This window comes from Camelus bactrianus, chromosome 5, assembly GCF_048773025.1.
Source record: "Camelus bactrianus isolate YW-2024 breed Bactrian camel chromosome 5, ASM4877302v1, whole genome shotgun sequence".
Classification (NCBI taxonomy): domain Eukaryota; kingdom Metazoa; phylum Chordata; class Mammalia; order Artiodactyla; family Camelidae; genus Camelus; species Camelus bactrianus.
Window position 1 is genome coordinate 36,664,768 of NC_133543.1, and position 26,623 is coordinate 36,691,390.

The window sequence follows — 26,623 nt, forward strand, 5'->3', positions numbered from 1 at the left end:
TCTTTTTGAATGCATATTTAATATGTTTACATGTAAGATTCAAATGTTTAATTAAAAAAGCAAAAATTACTTTCATAAATTGATCTGGGAATAAGCACAACCAAGTCTTGATAAGCAAACAATTCTACTGGTGAGAGCAGAGATGGACAAGGAAGTAGATGATAATCTCGAACATTACAAGTCCTAAATCCTAATGCTTGCAGAGGCAATTGGACATTAATTAATTGAGTCGAATTTACTTAAGCAAACTTCTGTTGTTTTATTCACATGTATTTTTCTTTCACAAACACTGATATAGCACAATGTGCCAGTCAATGTTCCTAGTACTTTACAAATATTTCATTTAATGCTCAAAGCTACTTTCTCAGCACATACTATTAGAATCCCATTTGACAGAGAAGGAAGCTGATGCTCCAGGAGGTTCCCTACCTTGTCCAAGGTCATACGCCTAGTAAGTGGTGGAGCCAAGAGCTGATTCAGGTACATGCTCTTAACTCCTTAACCCAGGCAGGTCAGACAAAAGTCATTGTTCTTCCTCTCCAAAAGTCTACAACCCACACAGAAAGGTCATGTATATTCACCATCTAAACTTGCACATGATAATTACCTAATGAGGGGTCCAGGAGTTCACAAACATCTCTAGTTGTGCTCACTAAAGATGCAAATGAATTTTCAGTCAGCATTTGGTAAGCCTCTCTTTTGGAGAATCCAGCTTCCATGTTTCTCTCCTCTTCTGTAAATGATAATGATGAACAGGAAGCTTCAGTTTTCTTTTGTTCAGCCACTTTCTCTTGTCTCTTTACAACCACTTCCTGTATATGTTACTGTTCTTTATGGCTTCCAGGCCTTGCAGTGATAATGCAGACCACGTGTGAGAGGCTGGCTGGCGAGGGTGGAGGAATGAGGGGGGACACTGGAATGTTGTCCTGGAGGAGACCTCAATCCTTTTATCTCTCTCTCATGGATTATGCATAGTAATCCCCACCGCTTCCTGGGATTCTAGGTTCAAGGTCATAGAGTAATTTTCATCTCCCAATCAAACTACAGGTTTTAATCTGAAGCAAAGATCTTTCATTTTGATGCCACATGAGCTACTTGCACGGTCTTTATTTATAGGCCTACAAGAGACAGGTAATGGATCAGAATTCTTAACAACTTTTGACTGGCAATGACCTGTTCCCCTCAGAAAGTCGTTTTGGGCCATCAGAACACGTGTAATTTGTATCAAAGAAAATGTTTGGGTTGCATTTTAAGAGCTATTCAGTATTTCTTTAAGTAAGTAATATTCACATTGTTCAAATTATCAGGTGTACAAAAGTCCCGATTCTGCCCCAAGGTTCCTACCCCATCTCTGAAAAGCACATGCCAGTCCCTATTACAAGGAACGTTTTAAAAATAAATGTTTAAATGGTCTGCAGTGTCTTAATCAGTAAGATAAATTGTTACAAATAGCTAAGAAGATGAAAATTTAATGCCACATTTTAGCTAACATATTGCTTCAAAATATCAGATTTCCTGGAATCTTCTTGGCATCCTATTAATTCTGAGAGTGGCTGACAGAACAAGAATTCTAACATAAAAATACAAAGGTATGTTCCAGCATTTGGACTATGAGAGATGACCTTTCTAGGTGGAACACACACGATGCATTTTTTGTTATGATAATGAATTGAAGTTAGATGATGGTAGTATTGTAGGGGGAGAGAATTAAACTGCAGTCCCTAGGAAATCTTATTTAACACTATCTCTAAGAAATTAATTTCCAGTCTTGTATCTTAATTATAATATAATCAGGGATCTTTTGAAAGATGACAAAGATCCTTAGAACTCTGCATGGAAATGCTTTCCAATAAGAAAGAAACAAAAGTTGTTTAAAGATGGAGCAGCAATGACTGTACCCGTAGGTGTATGGCTAGGGACTACCCCTTCCCTAGCCATAACACCCAGAGATGTATAATGCATTGGCAGATCATCTGCTGCACTTAGAAACAATCACATCAAGTAACAAAGCCCCACCACCACTGCAAACTCTGTGGCTTATAGTGATCAGTATGTGAGCAGGGCTGGAAAGGACCTTAGACATGTCCCAAATAAGAATCAAGATTAAAAGTTGTTTTTCGATAAGGCTATACACTCTTATACATACATTTTATTGGTGCTTTTATTTTATTTATTTTTTTATGTTTGCTTATAATTTATTATATTTTTAACATTTTTTATTGATTTATAATCATTTTACAATGTTGTGTTAAATTCCAGTGTACAGCACAATTTTTCAGTCATACATGGACATACATATATTCATTGTCACATTTTTTTCTCTGTGAGCTACCATAAGATCTTGTATATATTTCCCTGTGCTATACAGTATAATCTTGTTCATCTATTCTACAATTTTGAAATCCTGTCTATCCCTTCCCACCCTCCGCCCCCTTGGCCACCACAAGTTTGTATTCTATGTCTATGAGTTTGTTTCTATTTTGTATTTATGCTTTGTTTGTTTGTTTTTGTTTTTTGTTTTTTTGATTCCACATATGAGCGCTCTCATATGGTATTTTTCTTTCTCTTTCTGGCTTACTTCACTTAGAATGACATTCTCCAGGAGCATCCATGTTGCTGCAAATGGCGTTATGTTGTCAGATTTTATGGCTGAGTAGTATTCCATTGTATAAATATACCACCTCTTCTTTATCCAGTCATCCATTGATGGACATTTAGGCTATTTCCATGTCTTGGCTATTGTAAATATTGCTGCTATGAACATTGGGGTGCAGGTGTCACCCTGAAGTAGGGTTCTTTCTGGATATATGCCCAGGAGCAGGATTCCTGGGTCATATGGTTAATCTATTGCTAGTCTCTTGAGGAATCTCCATACTGTTTTCCACAGTGGCTGCACCAAACTGCATTCCCACCATCAGTGTAGGAGAGTTCCCCTTTCTCCACAGCCTCTCCAGCATTTGTCATTTGTGGATTTTTGGATGATGGCCATTCTGACTGGTGTGAGGTGATACCTCATTGTAGTTTTGATTTGCATTTCTCTGATAATTAGTGATATTGAGCATTTTTTCATGTGCCTATTGATAATTTGTATGTCTTCCTTGGGGAATTGCTTGTTTAGGTCTTTTGCCCATTTTGGATTGGGTCGTTTGGTTGTTTCTTATTAAGTTGTATGAGCTGCTTATATATTCTGCAGAGCAAGCCTTTGTTGGTTTCATTTCAAAAATTTTCTCCCATTCCGTAGGTTGTCTTTGTTTTACTTACGGTTTCCTTTGCTGTGCAGAAGCTTCTAAGTTTCATTAGGTCCCATTTGTTTATTCTTGCTTTTATTTCTATTGCTTGAGTAGACTGTTCTAGGAGAACATTTTTGAAATGTATGTCAGATAATGTTTTGCCTATATTTTCTTCTAGGAGGTTTATGTTATCTTGCCTTATGTTTAAGTTTTTGATCCATTTTGAGTTTATTTTTGTATATGGTTTAAGGGAGTGTTCTAGCTTCATTGCTTTACATGCTGCTGTCCAGTTTTCCCAACACCATTTGCTGAAGAGACTGTCTTTATTTCATTGTATATTCTTGCCTCCTTTGACGAAGATGAGTTGACCAAAAGTTTGTGAGTTCATTTCTAGACTCTCTATTCTCTTCCATTGGTCCATATGTCTGTTTTTGTACCGATACCATGCTGTCTTGATGACTGTAGCTCTATAATATTGTCTGAAGTCTGGGGGAGTTATTATATATGCCAACGACAAGTTACTATATATAGAAAACCCTAAAAGGTCCACACAAAAACTCCTAGAGCTGATTGAAGAATTCAGCAAGGTAGCAGTTTACAAGACTGATGTTCAAAAATCAGTTGCATTTCTTTACACTAACGATGAATCAACAGGAAAAGAAAGTAAAGAAACAACCCCCTTTAAAATAGCACCCAAAATAATAAAATACCGAGGAATAAATCTAACCAAGGAGGTGAGAGAATTATACACAGAAAACTATAAACCATTGTTGAAGGAAATTAAAGAAGACTTTAAAAAATGGAAAGATATCACATGCTCTTGGATTGGAAGAATCAATATTGTTAAAATGGTCACACTGCCCAAGGCAATCTACAGATTTAATGCAATCCCTATCAAATTACCCAGGACATATTTCACAGAATTAGAACAAATCATAATAAAATTTATATGGAACCATCAAAGACCTAGAATTACCAAAACATTACTGAAGAGAAAGAAAGAGGCTGGAGGAATAACTCTCCCAGACTTATTGGTGCTTTTAAAACAACAAATAATTAGCTAATTCTCTTTTGGAAGTTTAGGACCCAAAGCCACATCCATTCTCAGCTCTAAGTTTCAGAAATGACAGATTGGGAGCCAAGTTCTAAAGCATTTTTAGGACTGCATTTATTTTTAATTTTGATTCATGTTGTTTCAGATTCAGGATAAGGATGCTATGGAGGAGGGGAGATGTACACACCAAGTGGCTTCTCTAAAATGTTGTGTGTGAATAGTTTAACACTGATTTCCCAGGAAAAAAAGTTATGCCTGGAAGCACTTCAGCTTGTATTGCCACGGTTTGCCCATTCCATGAGTTTTGTTGAAGCATATGTGTTCCATCAGTTAGGTAAAAAATGTAAAGCAAGGACTTGATCCTGATGTTGAGCTGATGCGGCTCAGATGAATCTCATCAATATTTTGATCCCCACATTAAATCAAAAGAGTTTTGTTTTTAATGAGCTAATCTGCTAATATTAGATAGTATTTGGACTACTCCCTGTGCGGACATCCTTAAGGAACTGTATTATGCTTTTCTGGGATGGATTTGCCTGGTTTTCAAATACAGAGGACTTGCCTGTGTATTTTCTTTCACGCAGCAAAACAGTGTTCCATTCAGAGTTCATAGTGGCAAAATCCTCACGTAAACGTGCTATAAGATGTTTACAGATCTCCACTGTAAAGAAAAGAATGTGACAGCAATAATTTATGTTTGATTTTTTTCAGAGAGGATGCTGGGTTTCATAAGAAAAACCCTCAAATGATGTATTTATATTTGGTTTTGTGAGTCAGGGATGCCAGTACACAAAGGCAAATTTAACTTATAACTTAATTATGATCAGTCATCCTTACAGAGGACAAGAAGAGCATAATTGAATTCCACAGAGTGTTGCCCAAACTCATTTATCGATTATGTTTTCCTTGCCTACCCCCAACCTAATCGTTTTAAAAATAGTAGAACTGCCTTAAGCAAGGTTAGGAGTTATGAATTTCATTTCCTTTAATTTCTGCTATTCTTAGCTGCTGGCCATGGAAACAAGCAGCAGAGAGGAGAACTGGAAGTTGAATGTGCTTAAAGGAATCCACAAACTTGATTTGTAAAATGCTTCTGAATATTCTTGATTTGATTAGGATAATGAGCCTCATGGTATGAGTACCACCTTCTGAAAATCTTGTATTCTGAGTGTTGCTGATTACCAGGTTGAAAATAATGATTTGTGTCTGGGGCTCAGTGCTACGATGACGTTTATTTTACTGTCGCCATCATTCTCATCATCATCAACATCGTTATAGAAAAATCACAGTTTGCCCTGTCATATATGAGCCCAGTGTAGGCCTTCCCCAGGCTGAATGGCCCCTGTCTGTTAACAGTTATATCTATATCTGTATGTCCCAACCATCAAAGGATTGTTTTCATGACTCCAACAAACTAGATCTTACAGTTTAGGGTCAGTGACCCCTGGTGAACAGTGTAGCATCCATCAGCTTTTAATACAAAAGCATGGTTTATTTGAAATGAAACAAATAAAATGAGATTAAAAACAAAACAAAACCTACTATGCATGCATCCTCCTGGGTGTGAAATACGAGGGTAAATGAGATCTATACTGTCCCTATCCTCATGGAGAGTATGCACCACTGGCAGAAAAGGAAAGTATAATCAGAAAAGGAAAGTATAAAAATCTGTGCACATACACAACAGGACATCTTACCCAGGCATGGCAGGTGGGGCATCAGGGAAATCTCAAGGAAGTGCTGCTGGTTTGAGACATGAAGAGTCTGTAACAGCCAGACATGAGAGGCTGGTTGTAGGAAGAGAAACCATTCTGTTAGAGGCACTGAGCCTGAGGGAGCAGGAGTGTCGGGAAATGAAAGGCATTTAGCATGGTGATTGTAAAGACAGGGGATGAGGCGAGAAAGGAGGGCGGGGTCCAAAGCAGATCATTCAGGAACTTAACTCAACTTGTTATTGAATTTGGACATTAGCCTAAGAACAATGGGAAAGCACTGAAAAGTTTCAGGAAAGAAAATAATATTAGTTTTTTTGTATTTTAAACATGTTGCAATGACTGGAATAGAGAGAACAGAGCAGTGGTAGGTCAGTTAGTTAGGAAACAATTACAGTGATCTAAGTGAGAGGGTGAAGGTGATGGTGGCAGTGATAACAGAAGGAGCGAAATATTTAGAAATAGATGGCAAATATATAGAATTGTCAATTCCTTAGGTGAATAATAACTGTGGTGGGTATGAAACCGAAGTATCAAACCAGAGTTCCTGGTTGGCTCACCAGAAGATGACTCAGACTGGGAAGAAAGTTGATGAATTCTGTTGTGGGAATGTCACAGTCCAAGTACCAGTTGGAAATCCAAGTGGAACTACGCAGAGGACTTTCGGATGTAAGGATCTCAAATTTCAGGAGGCAAATCTGTGAAAAGTTGAAGAGTTGGGAGTCATTAGCACAGACCCTTGGAAGTCGATGGAGTTTTCCAGACAATGAGTGAGAGAGAGAGATTTTCTGAAGAGACTTTAAAGGGATGGACAGAGGAGGGGTTCCAGGCTGGAAAGCCAACTGTACCTCTGCAGCAATATGTTGGCCCCAAATGAAGATAAACTCCGTGTGAAAAGTACCCTCCCTGTACAGGAAGAAAGAAGACACTCTTATCAGCCCAGAGGCGGCCCCAGATCAATCTGCAAACAAATCTTATTCCATTAGTTTCCTCCCATGTATTTACCATCCCACTGTTTGCGGACTTTGGAAGCCTGAAACTGCTCGCCTTTGTCCTGTCATTTCTCTGCAACTTTATTGTCCCTTGTTAAAGACGCTACAGAAGCCGGAATTCTGAGTGCTATCTTGAGTTACTTCTGGTTTCGGTTTCCCCAGCATGATGTGCACTGCACATGTTAATCAACTGTTTGGTATTCTTTAAAAAAACAAAAAAGAGGCTGGAAAGGACAGATCAGAAAACTGGATGAAAAATCTGAGGAGGTGAAGAGGGTGGGACCATGGAAGCTAAGAGATGGGACCATTTCGAAGAGAAAGCATTCAGTGATGCAGAGAAGTCAAATCAAACTGTGACTGCAGACTCGGGGACGTGGTGGTGGGGGAGAGGTGTAGGAGGTGAGGAAACGGCAACATTAGGTACAGGCAGCACTTACAAGAAGTTTGGTTGGTGAAAGGGAGGATAGAAGTAAAACAAGATCCTTTACAACAGTAAAACTCCTTATAATATCAGTGAAAGTTAAATACTATTCAGTATTGCACAATATTATATTTAAAACATAGATGCTTCTAAAGAACATTCCAAAGGAAATGCCTTTCTCTCTAATTCTTAAATATTTTGAGCTGGTGCCAATGCTTAATATTCAAAATTCTTGTTTAGCATATTCCTTTTCAACTTAATCCATTTCTCTTAACTAAAAAAGTCAAAGATTCCTTCTAAGGGCATATTTGGCTCCAAAATATGTGGCTTTTAGCCATTTTTGTCATCAAAAGCCTTTTAGATTGCTTGTTTATACAGCCAGCAAAGAGAGAGTACTTCAACTGCTCAACACTAATGAGAGGAAAGGTTTTGATATGCCTTTATGCCTTTCCTAATATCTTGTCTTGTTTTCCCCTGAGAAATAATTGAGCTGCCTTGAAGTCTGACTCATTTAACCTTCTTGGTTTACAGGTGAGGAAATAAATGCTTAGAGAAGTACCGTATGTTCCCAAACACGGAATATGTACGTGACGGAATGGAAACTGGGATCCGGATCTCAATGATGTGGCTTCGTATCTTATCTTTTCCCAGTGAATACGAACCTCTTAATGTTGCTGGACTCCCTTTCTAATCAGAAAGGTAAGGCTTTAAAAAGTAAGATAGATTCCCTCTGTTTTATGATATCAGTAATTATTAGCAGTCACTTGAATTTTACGTGAAATGCCAGACTCTTCTGTAACGTCTGCTCATGTTAAGTACCTCTACATGGGATCAACTACAAACTACTTCAGCAGGAGTGCTCTTTAGAATTAATTTTGACAAGAGTTTGTTTTCTTACTAAATTAAAGCCATGTTCACACTTCCATTTGATAAGTTAACCAAGAATTTCAATAGAGATCTAAAAGAGTATCATGGTTTCCAGTATTGGGCAAGTTTCCCTAAACGTGTTGGACAAAACCTTTGCCAAATACTGTGAATATTGGAGTAACTCTATTCCAATATCAGAAGCCATTCTAGATGTTAAGTAGGAAATTTGATACTTAAAATCCATCTGTTGTTGTGGGTTTCTTTATTTTAAAGGAAAAATTTCAGGAGGAAAACTGGCAAAGAAATGGTTGAAAAAAATAATATTAGAACCAGAATGACAGACTTGGCTGTTGTGATGAGTAGATTTGGGGGAAATATATGAATATAAATATAAATACACACAGAGACCTTTTAGTTGCAAAAAAAAAAAAAAAAAAAAAAGAAAAGTGATATTCTGAAACTACTATGAGGATCTCCTTTTAAAAACTTGCAAAAAAAAAAAAAAAAAAGAAAGATTGTTCTCTATAGGGAGATTCAAAAGAATTGGTTCCAAATTTCCCATATACCACTGAATGACCCCACAAGTGATATACTCTATAAAACCAGCCATGAATTTTTATATTTTAGTGTCAGCTTCATACCTGCTTCAAAATTTGGAGACTGACAAAACTTTAATGTTTTATTTGCTTTATCTCCATTTTTACTTTGGTTATATAATTGCACTGCATACACCAATTTTCTTATCAAATTTTTCTACTAAATGTTATTTTCTCATCAACAAAACAGTTTACAGAGAAAACTAATATTCATATGAATAGACTAACAGAAAATGAATATTCATATGAATAAACTCAAATAAAACATCCAAATACTATAGGGAAAATGAAGTCATTTTCTAATCAAAATAGTAAAATTAAAAATGACGAAAATGTAAAATTCAATCACTTAAAAATGCCAAAGATATGACTCATTTTGAACAGATAAAGATGATTACATCTGTATTATTTAACTTGAAGTCTTTAGACAAAACTGGAAATAGACGGGAACTGAGAGTGTTCTCATTTGTTTTGTATTGTTTTCTTGGTTCAGAATATAATTAATTTTCCATGACAGTGAGAAGCTGCAATGCATGGGAAATGCACATGTCTTTACTCTGTCTTCTCAGTGATAATGCTTTCCCAAAGCTATGCCTTTGTTACATATTTCTGTAATTTAATTTTACCGAAGTTTATAATACCATTTATATGACCACTAAAGTTTACAAATGTGACAAAAAACTAACGCTAATGAATCACGCAGAACTCTTAGTTGGTGGCCATTGCACACGTGGCTAATTTCTGTCGTGAAGAGAACACAACAGAAGAGTTAAATATGAAAAATATGATGAATAAAGACTTGAAAGTCTGTGAATGAACATCAAGACTATGTATGTATCCACATCTACATTTACATACATACACACAGAAATATACCAAAATGTTGTAATCACTAGAACTTGAATAAAAATCACTAAGGTAAAGGCAAGTCATTTAGCTCATTTCTTTTTTTGGTAAAGTTATTTACATACTGATATTATAGAAAATTGTTAACAAAGTATCTTGATTTCAGGAAGCAGTTGACAATGTCTTTAGTTATATAGTCCACCCTTCATATCCATGAATTCAGCATCCAGGGATTTAACCAACTGTAGATCAAAAATATTTTTTTTAATTCAAGAAAGTTCCAAAAAACAAAGCTTGAATTTGCTGCACATAGATAACTATTTACATCGAATTTACACTGTATTTACAACTATTTACATTGTACTGGGTATTATAAGTAATCTAGAGATGATTTAAAGTATACAGGAGGGTGTATATAGGTTATATGCACATACGACATTATTTTATATGAGACTTGAACATATTCAGGCTTCAGTATCTGTGGGGGGTCCTGGAACTACTTGCCAAGGACACTTATGGACAACTGTAGCTTTGGATAAGGGAAAACATGTAAATTGGAAGACTTATGGTAGGTGATTCAGCCAACGCTCCTGCTAAAGACTACTTGCAAAGCTGAACAAAATATTTTTTAAATCTCTTTGATGACATTGAGCATTAACAAAATAGGAAAGAATTGCTGGGATAAGGTCCTGCAGAAAACTGATGCCCACCAAAGTGAAGCCAGAATTTTGAAGTTGTTTTTCTCCTTGGCACACGTGCTGATTTCAGGGGGAGTAGCTGAGAACCTAAAAGGTCCATTCGAGGATGGATCTTGAGGATATTATACTAAATGAAATAAGTGAGACAAAGAATGACAAATACTGTATGATATCACTTACATTTGGATGATAAAAAAAATGATTTCAGTAGAAAGAGAGACTAAAATGGTAGTTACCAGGGGCTGGAGAATGGAGGAAAGGGGAGATGTTGGCCAAAGGGTACACACTTCCAGTTATAAGATGAATAAGTTCTGGGTATCTACTGTACAACATGGTGATTATAGTTAATAATGCTGTATTGTATACTCAAAAGTTGCTGAGAGAGTAGATCTTGAATGCTCTCACCACAAAAAAGAAATGGTAACTACGTGACTGGATGGAAGTGGTAGCTTATACTATGTTGGTAATGTCTATTCAAGTCTTCTGCCCATTTTTTAATCAAAATTGTTTTTTGATATTGAGTTCTATGAACTATGTATAAATTTTGGATATTAACCCTTTATCAGGCATATCACTTGAAAATATTTTCTCCTATTTAGCATGTTGTGTTTTCATTCTGTCAGTGGTTTCCTTCACCGTGCAAAGTTTTAAAGTTTAAATGTGTCTCGTTTGTTCATTTTTGCTTTTGTTTCCTTTGCCTTAGGAGACTGATCCAAAAAACATTGCTACAATTTATGTCAAAGAGCATACTGCCTGTGTTTTCTTCTAGGAGTTTAATGGTTTAGGTTTGATATTTAAGTCTTTAATCTCTTTTGAGTTTATTTTTGTATATGATGTGTGAAAGCAGACAGTTTGATTCTTCTGCATGTAGCTGTCCAGTTCTCCCAACACCATTTATTGAACAGGCTATCTTTTCCCCATTGTAATTACTTCCCTCCTTTGTAGTAGATTAATTGACTATATAAGTGTGGGTTTATCTCTGGACTCTCTATTCTGTTTTGTTGATCTATGTGTCTGTTGTTATGCCAGTACCATACATCGTTGATCACTGTAACTTTTTAGTATAGTTTGAAAAGCTGATACTTTTCTTGATCAGCCTCAGTTGTTGAGGCTGTGCCAAGACCTATCAGTGTTCCAGAGGGATGGAGCTCAGTCTGCACCTAGTTTCAGACTAATTGGAAGGCAGGCAGCAGTTTTTAATGTATGCAAACATATGCAGTCCTATTGGACCACAAATAATCTCTGTTGGCCTCTAGACTAGACAATCTGGAAGTGTCCTCTAGGCAACTGTTGCAGAAATGAGGCCTCCAGATGAGTGTGTAAGCTCCTTCCTGGGAGATACCAGTGAGCTCCTCTTTTGGCCACATGTAGGGTGGCTGAAAGAGAACACAAAGATGGTGTTTCCCAGCCTACATTCCCTGAGATCACCTCTGTAGCCTCTAGATTCATAGCAAACCTGAAGATCACCCCCAAGGCTGAAGCTCCAGGACAAGTATGTAGGCATTTTTCACACAAAGACCTAGGATGTAGTTCAGTCTTCTGTCTCTGCAGTGCCCTGGGGAGGTAGCCTGCCAGAAAAATCAGGAGTGATTACCTCTGGGGTTGGGAGAAGAAGAGGGTAAGGACTGGGTAGTGTCTGGGAGAAAAGTTTCTATTCTTGATGTGAGACAAGATTACACAGTTTACTCTGTGATAACTTATTAAGCTGTATTTTATTTGGGTATAGTTTTCAGTATGTTTTATATTTCACCATATCAAAAGTTCAAAACACCAAAACAAGAAAAACCCTTGGACTGGCAAAATGAAACATGTTAGTGGATCGATATCCACCTAGAGGCGTCTGATTGTGTTCTCAGTTCTCCATTTTTTATCTGAAACTGCCAAGCCAGAGTTTTGGTTCAATTTCTCCTTACATTGAAGGAGCCATGATTATATAACATCTTCAGAAGCATAAAATCAAGATAGAGGACAGAATCAAGATTCAAAATGGTCTTGATAGACTTGTAATTCTGGCCCTAAACCAACAAGAGGAATGTTTCAGGGATAACTGAGGTATTGCACTCCGAACGTTGGCTGCAGGAGGCTCGGCAGAGATGGCTCCAGGGCTTCTGCTGCAAAGAAGTGTTGCAGGAGGTCCCTGCGGAAATGTCAGACAGGGTTCCGTGAGGTGATCTGGTTTCAGGACTGTGATGAACAAGCAGCTCTTGGCTTCAAAGGGAATTTAAAACGCTCACTCGATCACAGAAACACGTAGAACAGTTAACCCTCGGAGAGGGTCGTCACAGGGAACACACAAAGCACGCACACAGAGCCTTCAGGACCAAAAACCAAAGGGCAGCAGCAGCCTCATATCTCTTCCTATCACCTTACAAAACAGGCAGCCCTAGTCTGGGAGGAAAACAAAACGGAGTACTGCAGAATGGTTCTTTAAGCAAAACAATGACTCACTGAGAAGAGTAATATGTCCTGAATCAATCATGGTCCAGACCCCTCATTACAGTCATCAGGGGCCAAAGAAAAGGGGACACAGAGGAACCAGAACGGAGATGGTTACCTCTACCACCCAGGCAGTCATGACTGGAGAATATAAGACTATATAATAAAACGTTTATAGTTCTTACTACACACCCACAGTCCCTTCATTCCTGTCAGACGCTCTGGCTCTACCCATAAAGTCTTGACCGAATGAGCCCATGCAGGTGTTGTTAAATACAGATCCCGGAACCTACCCGACTCACTCAGGAGAGATTCTGGCTCTGGACGTGAGCAAGATGACAGACTCCCTCAAGAGTTCTGTCAACAGCCCTAAATCCTCTCTGGCTCGTCAGAGGTGTTCATAAATCAGTTACACCAGCACAGCATAGGTGAGAACTTGCCTGAGACATAATTTCTGCTTTGCTTCTCTCAATCCCGACTCTGCCAAGGCAGGGACTATGTCTGTTTTGATTCCTTCTGAATCCCCAGGGACAAACCCCAAGTAATACTCAATAATTACTGATGAAGGAGAGAAGAAATTTGGCAGGCAGACAGGCAAAAGGAAGGAAGGAAGAGTCAGGTACATAGTCCTACAGTTTACGACTGGCCATACCGTCAGTATAAGACGTTTCAAAGTGACTCAAGCAAACATATCGTTAGGCTGGTTAGACTGCAACAGTAGAAGCCCAGAATTTAGACAAAGGGAGGGAACAGTTTGATTCAGCTCTAGTGAGAACACATCTGAGCTTTGAGTTCAGTACTCACTTGCCACATTTAAAAAGCACATTGAGAAAGTTAAGTTCAAGGATGGTGATCTAAGTAAATGAGAGATGTTCGAACCAAGGCCCAGGGATAATTGAAGAAACCCGTGCTGTGTGTCTTGGGGAGGGGAAGACACAAAAACAACAAATTAAACACCTAACCTAAATAAATAATTATTATACATGAAGCAAGTAGCCCAAATGTCAAATTTTGTCTAACTCTCACATGTATTCCAGATGTAAATTATTGTTTTGAAAGTGATAATTTCGTTTTGATTTCTTCCATGCCTCCACAGAATTAATTTTTCCTAATTTGCCAATTTTCAAAAGGATAAGTTAGCAATATGAACGTATGACCTTAGTAACTAATTATCTTCTTTACATGGACTAGTAGTATGACCAGTATGGTGACACAAACGGCCAAGAAAACAAACAAAAAATTAGTAAATTGATCCCAGAAGGCTAAGGCCATGGTCTCTGCCTCAGAGATTAAATATGCCTTCACTAAAAATGAGAGTGATATCAGCCGCACTCTGGTCGTCACTCGTCAGCTGAATGGTCCCATAGTCTTGGCCTGAAAGTTGTCAGTTTTACTTTAGGATTGGATTCAAAATCCAAATTTTAATAATGCATTATTTTGGAGACAGCCTAAAATCAGTGACAGAATTCATCACTCTAAGGTAAAAATTAGAACAGATTTATTTACAGGAAGGAAAGAGTCCCTAAATTGCATACATATATAGAAATTCTTAAACTTCTTAAAGAGAAATGTCCAAATTAATAATGTTCTATTTTTCCTGGTGTTTCTGTGACCTGTTTGGGGAACATCAGTGAATGTGATATCCTGCAATGTTCTTTTTTAGATTTGTGATTATCTTTTTAGTGCTGTTTCTTTTTATCTGGCCCAATTCAGTGTTACACTCACACAAACTACAATATATGTTATACATTGACTTGTTAATTTGACAAGCATTATACTGCACAATAAAATGCAATAAAACTTGTGTTCTCTTTAAATCTAATAACACAAGTTTAGAATAATAACTTTGGGTGAGGCCTATAAAAAATCTATAATGTAGAAAAGAGCAACTTTAGTGTACAATTGGCAATTGGATAATATGGAGGAAAAAAGCCAATCTAGTTGTATAAATAAACAAATGAAAAGGACACACATAAAAGCAATACCATCTCAATTTTCAGCTCAGAGGTCTCACGTGAAGACAATTATAAATATATACTTGCTAATTGGAGTTAAGTATTTTCTGATACTGTGTCTAAATTCACACTTTATAATTATGTAAGCAGCATATCCAAACATGAAATTTGTAAGTGTATATTTTTATGAATCACTTTGAATCACTTTTTTGTCTGACACATTCATTTGAAAAGCATTTAAAGTAACACTTTTCAAATCTATTTTAAGTAACAGTTAACCTGTAGCCAAAGATGTAAATTTAATTTCACTCAGTTATCTGTCTTTCAAGACCCCATTCTAACCTCAGGATTCACAAAGTTTCTACTGCACCATGACAGAGGATTCTAAAATTATCTCGAGGATTTCATAAAATTCTTAAATCCAGATTGATTTTAATTTGGGGGAAGAAAAGTCAAAAATATTCCCTTTCATGTGTGAACCACTGAACAACACTGGCTGAACCACACTGTCTGAGTTACTTAAACTGTGGATTTAAAACATGGGACAGAGTTTTCTTTTTGACTCGTAGACATTTTCCTGTTTGGGAAACAGCATGTGATCAAGGCAGCAAAACCTGTTCTGGCACCATAGGAACCACGGCCCCAAGGAACAGTGCTCAGGAAGCCCCCAGTATCAGTCCTGGGATGACGGCATTTAAAGTACATCGTATACTTGTTTCCTACCCAAGAGTTTGTTGCTTGGGAGGAGGAACGCCTCTGTGTATGTGTGCACCACGCACGTCATTTCATTGTGGTTCAATTTCCCCGTCTATAAAATGGTGACAAAACTGCCATCAGCATTTTTCAGATTTAAAAACTTAGGCTTTTGAAAACCAGCTGGGGATTCCAAGGTCGACAGCAGGGCTTGGAAAAATGGAGAAAAACATAACTGAGCAATAGTTCCTTTTTTCCCCATCTTTCCGTATCACACCCATTCCCAACCTGACCAGAACCCCCTTCCCAGGATCACCACTTCTGACATTGGATCATGACTGGAGAAAAAAGAAAGCAACCAGAGTAAATAATTGAAAAATCTGGGGGGTGAAGCAGAAGAATGAATCTAAATCATCTAAAAAGAAGAGTGGAACATAATTTTCTCTGATTTCCTTTCCTCTGTTCCGAAATTCCTGGTGAAAGTACTCAGAGAAGTGCCTAATTTTAGGATCATCCCCTAACTCTTCCTCAGCAAACAGACAGACAATCAGGGTGGGATAAAGGAAAAAAAGACCAGGGAAAAAAACACATGAACAGAATTAGATTCCAGATGGGAGAGGATGAAGAAAGGCAAACGGCATTCTGGCTTTCCTTCTCAACTCGTCACGCCTTTTCCTTCGGGAGGAAAAGGAGGTGGCTCCTTATGGATGTTTCAAGTCAGGGCAGACAATAAAACATCACCACCGTGACAGCCCCGTTATTACTTTCCGGCTTGTGACCAAAATGAGACCCCAGTGCGGCAAAATTAAAATTCACAGTCTCATCCATGAAAGGATTCTCAGTACCAGACGTTTTGTTAGAGGTCTTTAAAAAAAAAATAGCCTAATGTGTTAATATTGAAAATAGATGCATGCAATTTGAGAGTGAGTATAAAATACCATGTGTATTAAATTAATAATGTTTCATTACTCACCCATCACAGAGTCATTATTTTAAATCCCCATATTTCATTTCAGTGGACAGAGTGTAAATGAGTATGTATTTTTATGTAAAGTGGACCTGCATCATTATTTATTCATGAGTTTTAAAAGGATCATTATTTTTGACAGACAGCTCCTGTCAAAAGATTTATGCATAAGAGCTCATGTTTCCCCACAATAATCATCAATCAATAAACTTCAGAAGCTGGTACTTAAAATTCAGTGTTACAGAGATGCACGTTTTGCTCTAATTAAACACATGTTTGCATTTGGAAAATAAACTGCAACCTCAGTTCAATTAAATATAATCTGAAATATCAATACTGCCTGTGTAGGGTGAGTCATAGTTTTAGTTTGAGAATGTGCCTTGTTATGTTTTAAGTGATTGCTTTGTTTCCACACACCAGACGCTTTTTCTGTATCCCTGTGGGGCAGGAGGGGAAGCTTACAAGATTTAGCTTTTAACACTGTAATTGGTTATCAGTGACGGGCGTTTTCCAAGAAACGATGCCATCTCTCCCTGCTGTAGACCTTTATTTTAAAGGACCTGGGAGGGAATAAACCAGGCATTTCAGGAGCACAGGGAAGAACACATGCCTTTCAGGATGGGGCTTGGGAGTCAGTTCAGAAGATGGGATGAGATGATGTACAGATAATAGCATATAATTACAAAACAGCAAAACTGTAACTGAGACTGATGACAAGGCTGATGGAAGACAGCTTCTGAATCCCCAATAAGGACCAAAACGGCCATGAGTTACCAGTGTGAGGCAAACACTCACTGCTCAAAGGAGAATTCATAGTGGTGATATAGCCTTAACCCCACAGGAAATAATTGAAAGGCTTGGAAGTCTCCTGGGACCAGCTGGCCCTACAGGATTTCCATAGACATTCCATTAATGTGCTTTCCCCAAATCATGCTGTCTCCAGATGAACTGATAATGCTCAAGACTGTTATTATCCAAAATACTCTTTTGAATAATCTGAATCTGAATGCCTGAATTAAATATACTTTCCTATTTGGCAAAGTCCATGTTCATATCTAGGTTTCTAGAGTTTAGATTATCTATTCATTATCTTGATGCATTACTACTGCCAAACACCAGCACCCCTTCTGTCAGGTTTTGGGCTTTGAAAGGGGTGCATTCCTCTCGCCTGCTCTCCCCACGCAGGCACCAGCAGTCCTGGGAAAGCCTGGAGACAGAGACGCCCAGGTAGGAGAGCACTTTTAACCTTTGTCTGGGAGATATGCAAGTCCTATTTTCAGGGTCAGCTTTTTATCCATCGACTAAACAGCTAGGCTAATGAACAAAATGTCAGGCCTTCCCTCGACAGGGAGAGGGTAGAGAGAGGGAAAGGGAAGGAGGAGGAGGGGGCGGAGGCAGGTCAGCCGAGAGAGAGAGCAGATCCCTCTGGAACAGCGGAGGAAAGAAAGGAGTCCTGAGAACAGCTGGGGGGGGGGACGGATGCACCAAGAGGACACGCGCTAAAGCGGCCTGTCCAATCATGGCAGACACAGTGGTGCTCTTACACTTGTCATTTGATTAAGTGTAACATTAGGAGCTGTCCACAGAATCTCCCTCCAGGAAATACATGATCAGTTTAAGAACACTTTAAAAGGTGAATTCAATTACTTAACAAAGGCTCTCTGGGGTAGAGCTGGAACGAGTCGGGGGGAAAGAGATAAAGAAAGAGGAAGTGGAACTTTTCTATAAGAGAAATGAACACTTTTGAACTGCTCACTTTGGGGTCAACAGTTTGAGGTCAGTTTGGGGAGATGGAGGAGGAATCTCACAGCTGGAGAATCAGAGACTTTAGGAGAAAAACCTGCCAGTGAGAAATACTCTAAGTTAGGAATGCCTGCAAGACCAAGAACTGAGTGTTTATTATTATAAACAACAGGTTCTTTGAAAGTATTGAGGGGAAATGAGGACAGGGTTCTCTGCCACATGTTTGTATTGCACGGGGGAGGACAGCAGCAGGGGAGGGATTACAAGGACGGGGGAGCAGGAATGAGAGAGAGAGAGAGGGCGAGCAAGGGAGCAATCGAAACAACTCATAGAACTTCTGAGAAAACTTGCTGTGAAACGTAGGATTGGAGCTATAGGTAGGGGTGGCAGGGAGGAAAGCCAGTTTTCTTTATGGATTTTTTTTTCTAACTTAAAAAGATTCGGTAAGACTCAGTAACCCAACTATACTGCAGATCAAGCATATGTATTTTGAGTGGGACAAAATATTTACTTTGGCATTTTGGTTATTTGGCACTTTGCACTGCAAACTGTGTTGATGGGGATTTTATTGTGCTTCATGCTTACCAGTAAAACCTTCGATCATTACACACTTCTTGCTGGGTTAATTTCCAACGGATAGAGTATCATCTTAAGAAACATAAAAGCTGTCCAATGTCAATGGACAGAAGGAACATGCCAAGGCGCTGAGCTGCTGCCCAAGACACCTAATAATCTTCCAGGTCAAAGGCAGAGATCTATTCCCCTTTTATTAAAAGAAAACAGTTGAATCTAGGGTGGCGTTTAATGTCCAGCTGGGTAGGGAACTAGAGCTAGGATTTCTGAAAGCCATGAGGATGTAGATTTCTATTTGTCAACACCGGAAAAGCTTTTATGCTCTGCCTTTGGATCTAGTGGTTGGTTGGTCAATTTGTGTGTGTGTGTTTGTGTGTGTCTGTATGTCTGTGTGTGGGTGTGTGATATAAATATGTGTAAGCATATCAGCTTTAAACTGCTTAACTAGTTTATATTAATGGAAAATACATATGTGCATATGCATTTGAAAGTCTTCTAAGAGTTAAGGCTATAGTCTTTTGAATTTGGACTGGTTTCATGCCTTTCTTTTTTTCACACAAATCTTATTCATAATTTATTCTTCCCTGTTTTATTGGCTTTAAAGTGGGGTGAGAAAACAAAGACATTTGCTCAACAGTCTGAGTGTCACAACCATCTATATGTTTGTATTTTCTGTCCAGCCTTTAATTGGTTGGTTTTTCTTTTTCTCGTCCTTATTTGAAAGTAATTCTTTTTGAGTAAGTTTTTAAAATTGAATAGATGGAGAAAATAAACTCAAAGTAAGTGTGAGTATACATTTTTGGATAAATTTTCCTCAAGTGAATACTTCTTTGTAACTGCTACTGAGATTGAAAAAAAAAAAAAGAGCATTACCAATATCCCCCAAACTCCTCCTCCACCTCCTCCCTCACTTTCCCATAATCTTCCCCAAAATAATCAATATTCTGAATTCTATCACCAGAGATCATTTTTATCTGTTTTTGACCTTTATTTAAGTGGAATCACATAGAATATATTCTTTCATGTCTTGCCTTTTTTCCCCAAATTTGTGTTTGTGAGATTCATCCAGGTTGTTAGATTAAATGTAGCTTACTGATTTTTATTTCTCTAAGCATTCCATTATATAGCTAAACCACAGTTTCATTCTACTCATAATAGATATTTGGATCGCTTTTTATTTTTAGCTATTATCATAGTGCCAGTATGTACATTTCCGTACATGTCTTTTGGTGAACACACTGTGCCTTTGTCATGAGTTGATACCTAGAAATTGAATTACTGAATCACAGGGTATATAATTTTCATTATTCGTGATGCTGTCAGATTTCCAAAGTGGCTGGGTTAATTCACATTCCCACAGTGTTTGAGAGTTTTAGCTACTCTCTATCCAGTATCATTAGCACGAGGCACTGTCAGTCATTTTTATTTTAGCCGTTCAGGTATACAGATAGTGGCATAGCATTGTGGTTTGAATTCCTGTTTCCGTGATAATTAAGGAGGTTGAGTACCTTTTCATATTAGTATCTTTGTGTGTTAAATGCCTAATTAAGTCACCAATGTTTATTAGTTTTCTTATTGATTCATAGATTACATATAAATATGGTATCTGAGTGATTTACTTATATTATTTGCAACTGATATGGTTTTCAACAGAACAAAAACTACCTGCTTTTTGCACTCATATTTTATAAGGTTTCTTCATATTTAATAACTTTCATAACTATAAAAACAAGAATGACTCTAAAAACCTAAGGGACTGTGGGTAAATATTCAGTTCATCTCTTGGGAACAGAATGTTTCGGCAAGTAGAGTGGTCTCTGAACAGGAGTGTATGTCAGGGACATAGGCTGACGTGTCTTATGGATGGTATTTTAAAGATACCATCCTGGTATCTTTTACCTGGTCTGCCCACTAAGCGAGGATTGGCCATCCAAAACATCTTAATGGATTGCTCACTAGGAAATTATCTGCAGAAGAAATAGATTTTGTTTGGCTCCTGCTATGTTTTTTAACTCTACAAAGGCCGGCACCAAGTTTTCTTTACCTTTCTTTAGTCAGAATCTCAAAGTATGGTGTTTAAGAGCGTGGATTTTTATGTCTCAAGATCACTATCTTTCATCTAGTTGGGAACTTGGTCAAATTACCTCCCAAAGTTTTAGTTTCCTTGTCAGGAAAATGGAGGTAATAATAGTATTTACACCATGGAGTGAATATGAATATTAAATGAGATGATATATTTAAAGCACTGAGCACTGGGTTTGGCATACTAACATATTGTCATATTGGTTATTGGAAATACCCAATAACTTTTACATTCATTTAAACAATTAATTCATGTAGCATCCACACTGTGAGAATTTAGGGATGAATTTCCAGGTAATCGTAAAAAACACATAGGTTCTTCTTGCCTTCAATTTGTTATCACTAAGAAGGGTTAGCCTGTCTCTTAAACACGTATTTCACAGAATACTGAAAAGATATGCTGATAGCCCAACGTCCTCACATGGTCTTCTTAAAATGTGGAATACTTGACTCTAATCCAGACTACTTGCCGTGAGAGCAGAGGAAAAGCTTTACCACAGCAAAATGGCACTATCTAGACCACACACTTCCACGTCTTTGGTCCTCTATCTTGTGTTTTTAAAAATTTAACCTGCCTGCATTGTTTTTTTGCTCGCTTTGGCTAAGCTTTCTATTCAGGCATAATTTACATGTAATAAAATGTACAGATTTTAAGTGTGTGGTCGAATAAATGTAACAAATGTATGTACCCATGTAACCACTGGCACAGTCAAAAATAGGACATTTTAAAAAACATGGTTGGCATATTAATTTCAGGTGTACAACACAGTGATTTGACATTTACATACATTACAAGTTGATCACCACCATCAGTCTAGTAACTGTCACCATACAAAGTTATTGCAGTATTATTGACTATAGTCCCTATGCTGCATCTTGCATCTCCAGGACTTATTTATTTTATAACTCGAAGTTTGTATCTATCTTAATCCCTTTCATCTGTTTTGCCTAACCACCCAACCCCAGCCCCCTCCCCTCTGGTGAGCACTGGTTTGTTCTCTGTATCTATGAGTCTGTTTGTTTTGCTTGTTCCTTTGTTTTATTTTTTATTTTCCACATGTAAGTCAAGTTCTACACTATTTGTCTTTCTCTGTCTAACTTATTTCACTTAGTATAATATCCTCTTGGTCCATACATGTTGTTGCAAATGGCAAGATTTCATTCTTTTTTATGAATGAGTTATATTCCATTGTATGGGTATACCACATCTTCTTTATCCATTCATCTATTGATGGACACTTAGGTTGCGTCCATATCTTTGCTATTGTAAGTAATGGTACAGTGAACATAGGTATGCATGTATTTTTCCAAGTTTGTGTTTTCATTTTCTTTGGGTAAATACCCAGGAGTGGGCTTGCTGGATTATTTGGTAGTTCTATTTTTAATTTTTTAAGGAACCTCTTTACTATTTTCCTTAGTGGCTGCACCAATTTACATTCCCACCATAGTGCATGAGGGCTACCTTTCCTCCACATCCTCAACAACACTTGTTATTTCTTATCTTTTTGATAATAGCCATTCTAATTGGTTTGAAGTTATAGCTAACTGTGGCTTTGATTTGCATTTCCCTGATGATTAGTAATGTTGAGCATCTTTTCGTGTGCTTATTGTCTATCTGTATGTCTTCTTTGGAAAAATGGCTATTCAGGTCCTGCCCATTTTTAATCAGGTTTTTTTTTTATTGAGTTGTATGAGCTGTTTATAAATTTTGGATATTAACTCCTATCAGTCATATCATTTGCAAACATTTTCTTTCATTGAATAGGTTGCATTTCCATTTTGCTGATGGTTTCCTTCACTGTGCAAAAACTTTTAAGTTTGATTAGTTCTCATTTTTAATTTTTGCTTTTGCTTCCCTTGCCTGAGGAGACAAATTTTTAAAATATTACTAAGACCTCTGTCAAAGAGCATACTTGCCTGTGTTTTATTCTAGGAGTTTTATGGTGTCAGGTCTTACTTTTAAGTCTTTAATCCATTTTGAGTTTATTCTTGTGTATGGTGTGATAAAATGTTCTAATTTCATTTTTTTACATGTAGCTGTCCAGCTTTCCCAACATCACTTATTGAAGAGACTGTCTTTTCACCATTGTATATTCTTGCGTCCTTTATCATAGATCAATTGACTATAAGTGTGTGGGTTTATTTTTGGACTCTCTATCCTGTTCCATTGATCTATGTGTCTGTTTTTGTGCCATGGCCATATCATTTTAATTATTGTAGCTTTGTAGTATAGTCTGAAGTCAGAGATTGCAATACTTCTGTGTTTGTTTCTATGCATTAGGTGTATCAGATGTCTCCCAGTTTTGAAAGAGTGGACTTATGTAGATGATGTTCTGTGGGGCTCAGTGGTACAGTCACCCTGGTCACCAGAGCTAAGTGTCCCAGGGTATCCCCTGTGTGGGCTACATGCACCCTCTTGTTGTGTTTGGGCTGTGATTGTTGTGGGCACACTGGTGGATGGGGTTGGCCTTATCAAGGCTGGCTGAGAGGTCCAGCTACAACTGCTGTGGGTGGGCTGATGTCGGGGGCTGGACCTCCAGAGTGGGAGTGGCTTTGGAGGGGCACTTCAGCCAACCAAGGTAGCCTGCCAGGGCAGGGTGGAGGGTTTCTTTGGAAGGGCTGGCTGGGGCCAGTGGGTTGGGCTGGTCTAGTCCTTAGGGGAGTACAGCGGTGGGGTGCATAGTGTTAGCTAGGCTGGTGAAGAGTGACAGAAATGGCACTGCCAGCACCAGGCCAACTGGGTGGAATGAGAGTGAAAAAAAAATTTTTAATGATGCCCACCAGTACTTGTGTACCTGGAGAAAATTCCACCAGATCCCTGCCCCTCTGGCATAGCCCTAGAATTAGTCAGTGAATCTTTTCATATGACCCAGGCACTTTTCAAACTGCTGACTCTTTACTGAGACTTGGAGAAAGCGAGTTTGTGCAAGAGCCCTTTAAGAGTGGAGTCTCCGTTTCCAGTGGTGCTCCCGCTCTTCCCGACATAAGCCCCACTGGGTTCCAAAGCCTGACGATATCGGGGCCCATCTTCCTGGTGCAGGTCCCGGAGGTTGGGGCCTGTTGTGGGCTCGGACCCCTCACTCCTCTGGGGACCTCTGTGATTGTGATATCCCTCCTGCATGTGGGTCATCACATGGGCAGGTGGGTTCTGACTAGACCGCATCTCTGCCCCACCCCATCCATCACAAAGTGCCATGTCTCTTGTCTCATCTACCTTAAAGGATGGTGTTTTCTCTTTGCCTAATGAGTCTTCAGAACCTGGTCCTGTATGTTTCAGCCCGTTATACTCTGAGCTGAAGTGAAACCAAGAAATAGAGCATTTCTGTCACCCGAGAATGTTCCTCTGTGTCTCTTCTAAGTCAGCACTCCCACAGACGATCTCTTCTGATTCCTATCATCACAAAATTTAGTTTTCTGTTCTAGAATTTGGCCAGCCATGATATTAAGTATATCCCACTCTCTATTTTTGTGCCTGGTGAAGTCAGTTGAGGTTTCCATTTACTCACCCAGACTCCCTCGTACGTTGCCCTGGCTCCTTGGAGCTCTGCTCCTCCTGTGTTGTCATGGAAATCTCAAAGGGTATCTGTCCTATTATGGGGTGGAAAATGAAACGCTCTCTGAGAGTCATCATTATATTTCACCTAAAGTTCCTTCCAGACTGCAACGGTCAGAGTCCTTGCATTCTACCTAGAAGCATTTGATTTTCTGTCTTTTTGCAAAAGAGAAAACTGCAGCATTTCTTATTTAAGTTACACTATACGCACACACATGTATATATCTTAATACCACAAGGAGAGAGTAAAAAAATCTGTGGCTAGGTTTGTGCTGCTAAACCATTTGGAAGAAAGAAAGAAAAAAAAATGATCATATCCACTGTCAGCAATCATTGTATATCAAGCATCACCTACAGACTAAAAAAGTGAAAGTGCAAGGTGAAATACTCGAGGTTAAAGGTGGCTTCATTCTGCATGAAAAGATTTAAGAATCGATGTTCCAAAATGTATAGGGTGCCTGTAGCCCAACGTATGCACAAGGCGTGGGGTTTAGTTGTAGAGTAAAATATTAGGGTTTCTGTATGTACTTATATTTTACCTCACCTTTTTATAATTCATTTTTGTATGTATGTGTTTTAAAATGTCAAGTGCTACAAAAGGGCATGTTATATAAATAAGGATAAGCAATAAACAAGGATATTTGTGGGGTTGGGCCCCCTATATTCAAGAAGAGTTTGGAGTATACAGCTGGTGGACCCAGATGTGCACTTGCTGCCTTATCAGAAAGCTCATTTGTCTCCACAGGGTTGAGTAATGAGGTTGTTCCTTGGATGCCATTTACTCCCTAAAGGATTTTTCTCTTCCTGTTCAATTTTGAACCAGATACTGTCCCTAAATATTTTGTTATTCTGTATTTTCTGCCTGGTAGCAATAGCACTTAGCTGAGGGCAGAAGGGAAAATAGAAGCAATTTTTAGAGACATAAAGTCCTAAGCTTTTTCATTGCCTCTATTTTAAACTTTAATAAGACTTTGGAGGCCTTATTTTCCACAACCAGGAGTAACTATACAATTCTTTGTAACTATTTTTTTTTTTACATGTGTTATCCAGCTCTTCCAGTGTCTTCTGGAAACCTCTTCATGGAGGGAGTTTATGAGTTCCAGCTCAGTTATCTGAGCAAGGAAAGGTAGAGGCAAGCCCCAAAGATGACCACCTGTGGGGAGAAGGAGGGAACAGAAAAAGAACCTGAAATCTCATAGAAACAATCACTGGCCTTAGACACAAATGCATCTGGGTGGCTAAAGAGAGGACAATTTTCCTTAAATTAGCTAGTTCTAGTAGGCACTCAAGAGACATTGGTAGACTTTATTTATAAAAGAGATTCATGAAATATGTGCTTTGCTTAAAAGAGCAGATTTGTCAAGCTACCTAGTTATTCTGACATGAAGAAGTATTTTAAAAAGTTGTCTTAACATGGCTGTTTACACAAGTAAATCTCAAGCAAATCTGAATTGAAGTGCCAGAGATATGTTGTATTTGTATTGACTCTATGATAAAAGCAAGTAAGTACTTCAGATTAAACTAAAGGAAATGTGCAAAGGATATGTAATATTTTATATAATGATGCTGGTAATAATATAATGCTGCTAATAAAAAAGACATCGGTAATTGATTTCATTGCTGCTGATGGATATATCTATTATTCTTTATTAGCTTCAATGGCAAACATAACAGATTGGAATACAGAGCCAATGACCAGGGGCAGCATGCCATTATAAACCTGGACCCAGTTTTTCACGTACATCGTGAATCTTTCAGTGCTGAAACAATGTTAATCCTCAAGCTCTTGGCACGAAGGAAGCAATTCACTGCTCCGAGTCCTGTGAATTGTGTCAGTCTTCAATAGACCCAACAGGAGGTCACCCATGGCCAATGGAGCAGTGTATTTCATCAGATCTGCATTTACATGTTTCCTGAAAAAACAAAATGGTGCTTGAGGATAAATCCCTTACTCTACTACATCTAAGACCATAGAAAAGGCTAAATGGCCTTCCTTTCTTTTCTTTATGACAAACTTCTATGCTGCATCTAAAATTGTAAAGTTACTCTGCCCTTAAAAAAGAAATCTCGTTTGCATCTCAGAATGACTTTTGTCTCATTCAAACCAATAAAAGCATTTATTAATTGCAGTTGCCCTCTGGAGCACACCTAAGGAAAACACACAGCATCATCTGGGAGAGAGGATAGTTGTTCGAAATCTCTGAT

The 26,623-nt window shown here is 38.2% G+C and overlaps 1 long non-coding RNA gene across 2 annotated transcripts in view; it reads left to right on the top strand.

Moving 5' to 3' along the window:
* The window catches only part of LOC105065205 (uncharacterized), a 614,873-nt gene that overhangs the window by 306,562 nt on the left and 281,688 nt on the right, over nucleotides 1–26,623 (top strand). For both annotated transcript variants that reach the window (XR_012506994.1, XR_012506993.1), the window contains one exon: nucleotides 7,941–8,108. This is a non-coding gene — a long non-coding RNA (uncharacterized LOC105065205). The remainder of the gene's footprint in view (nucleotides 1–7,940; nucleotides 8,109–26,623) is intronic.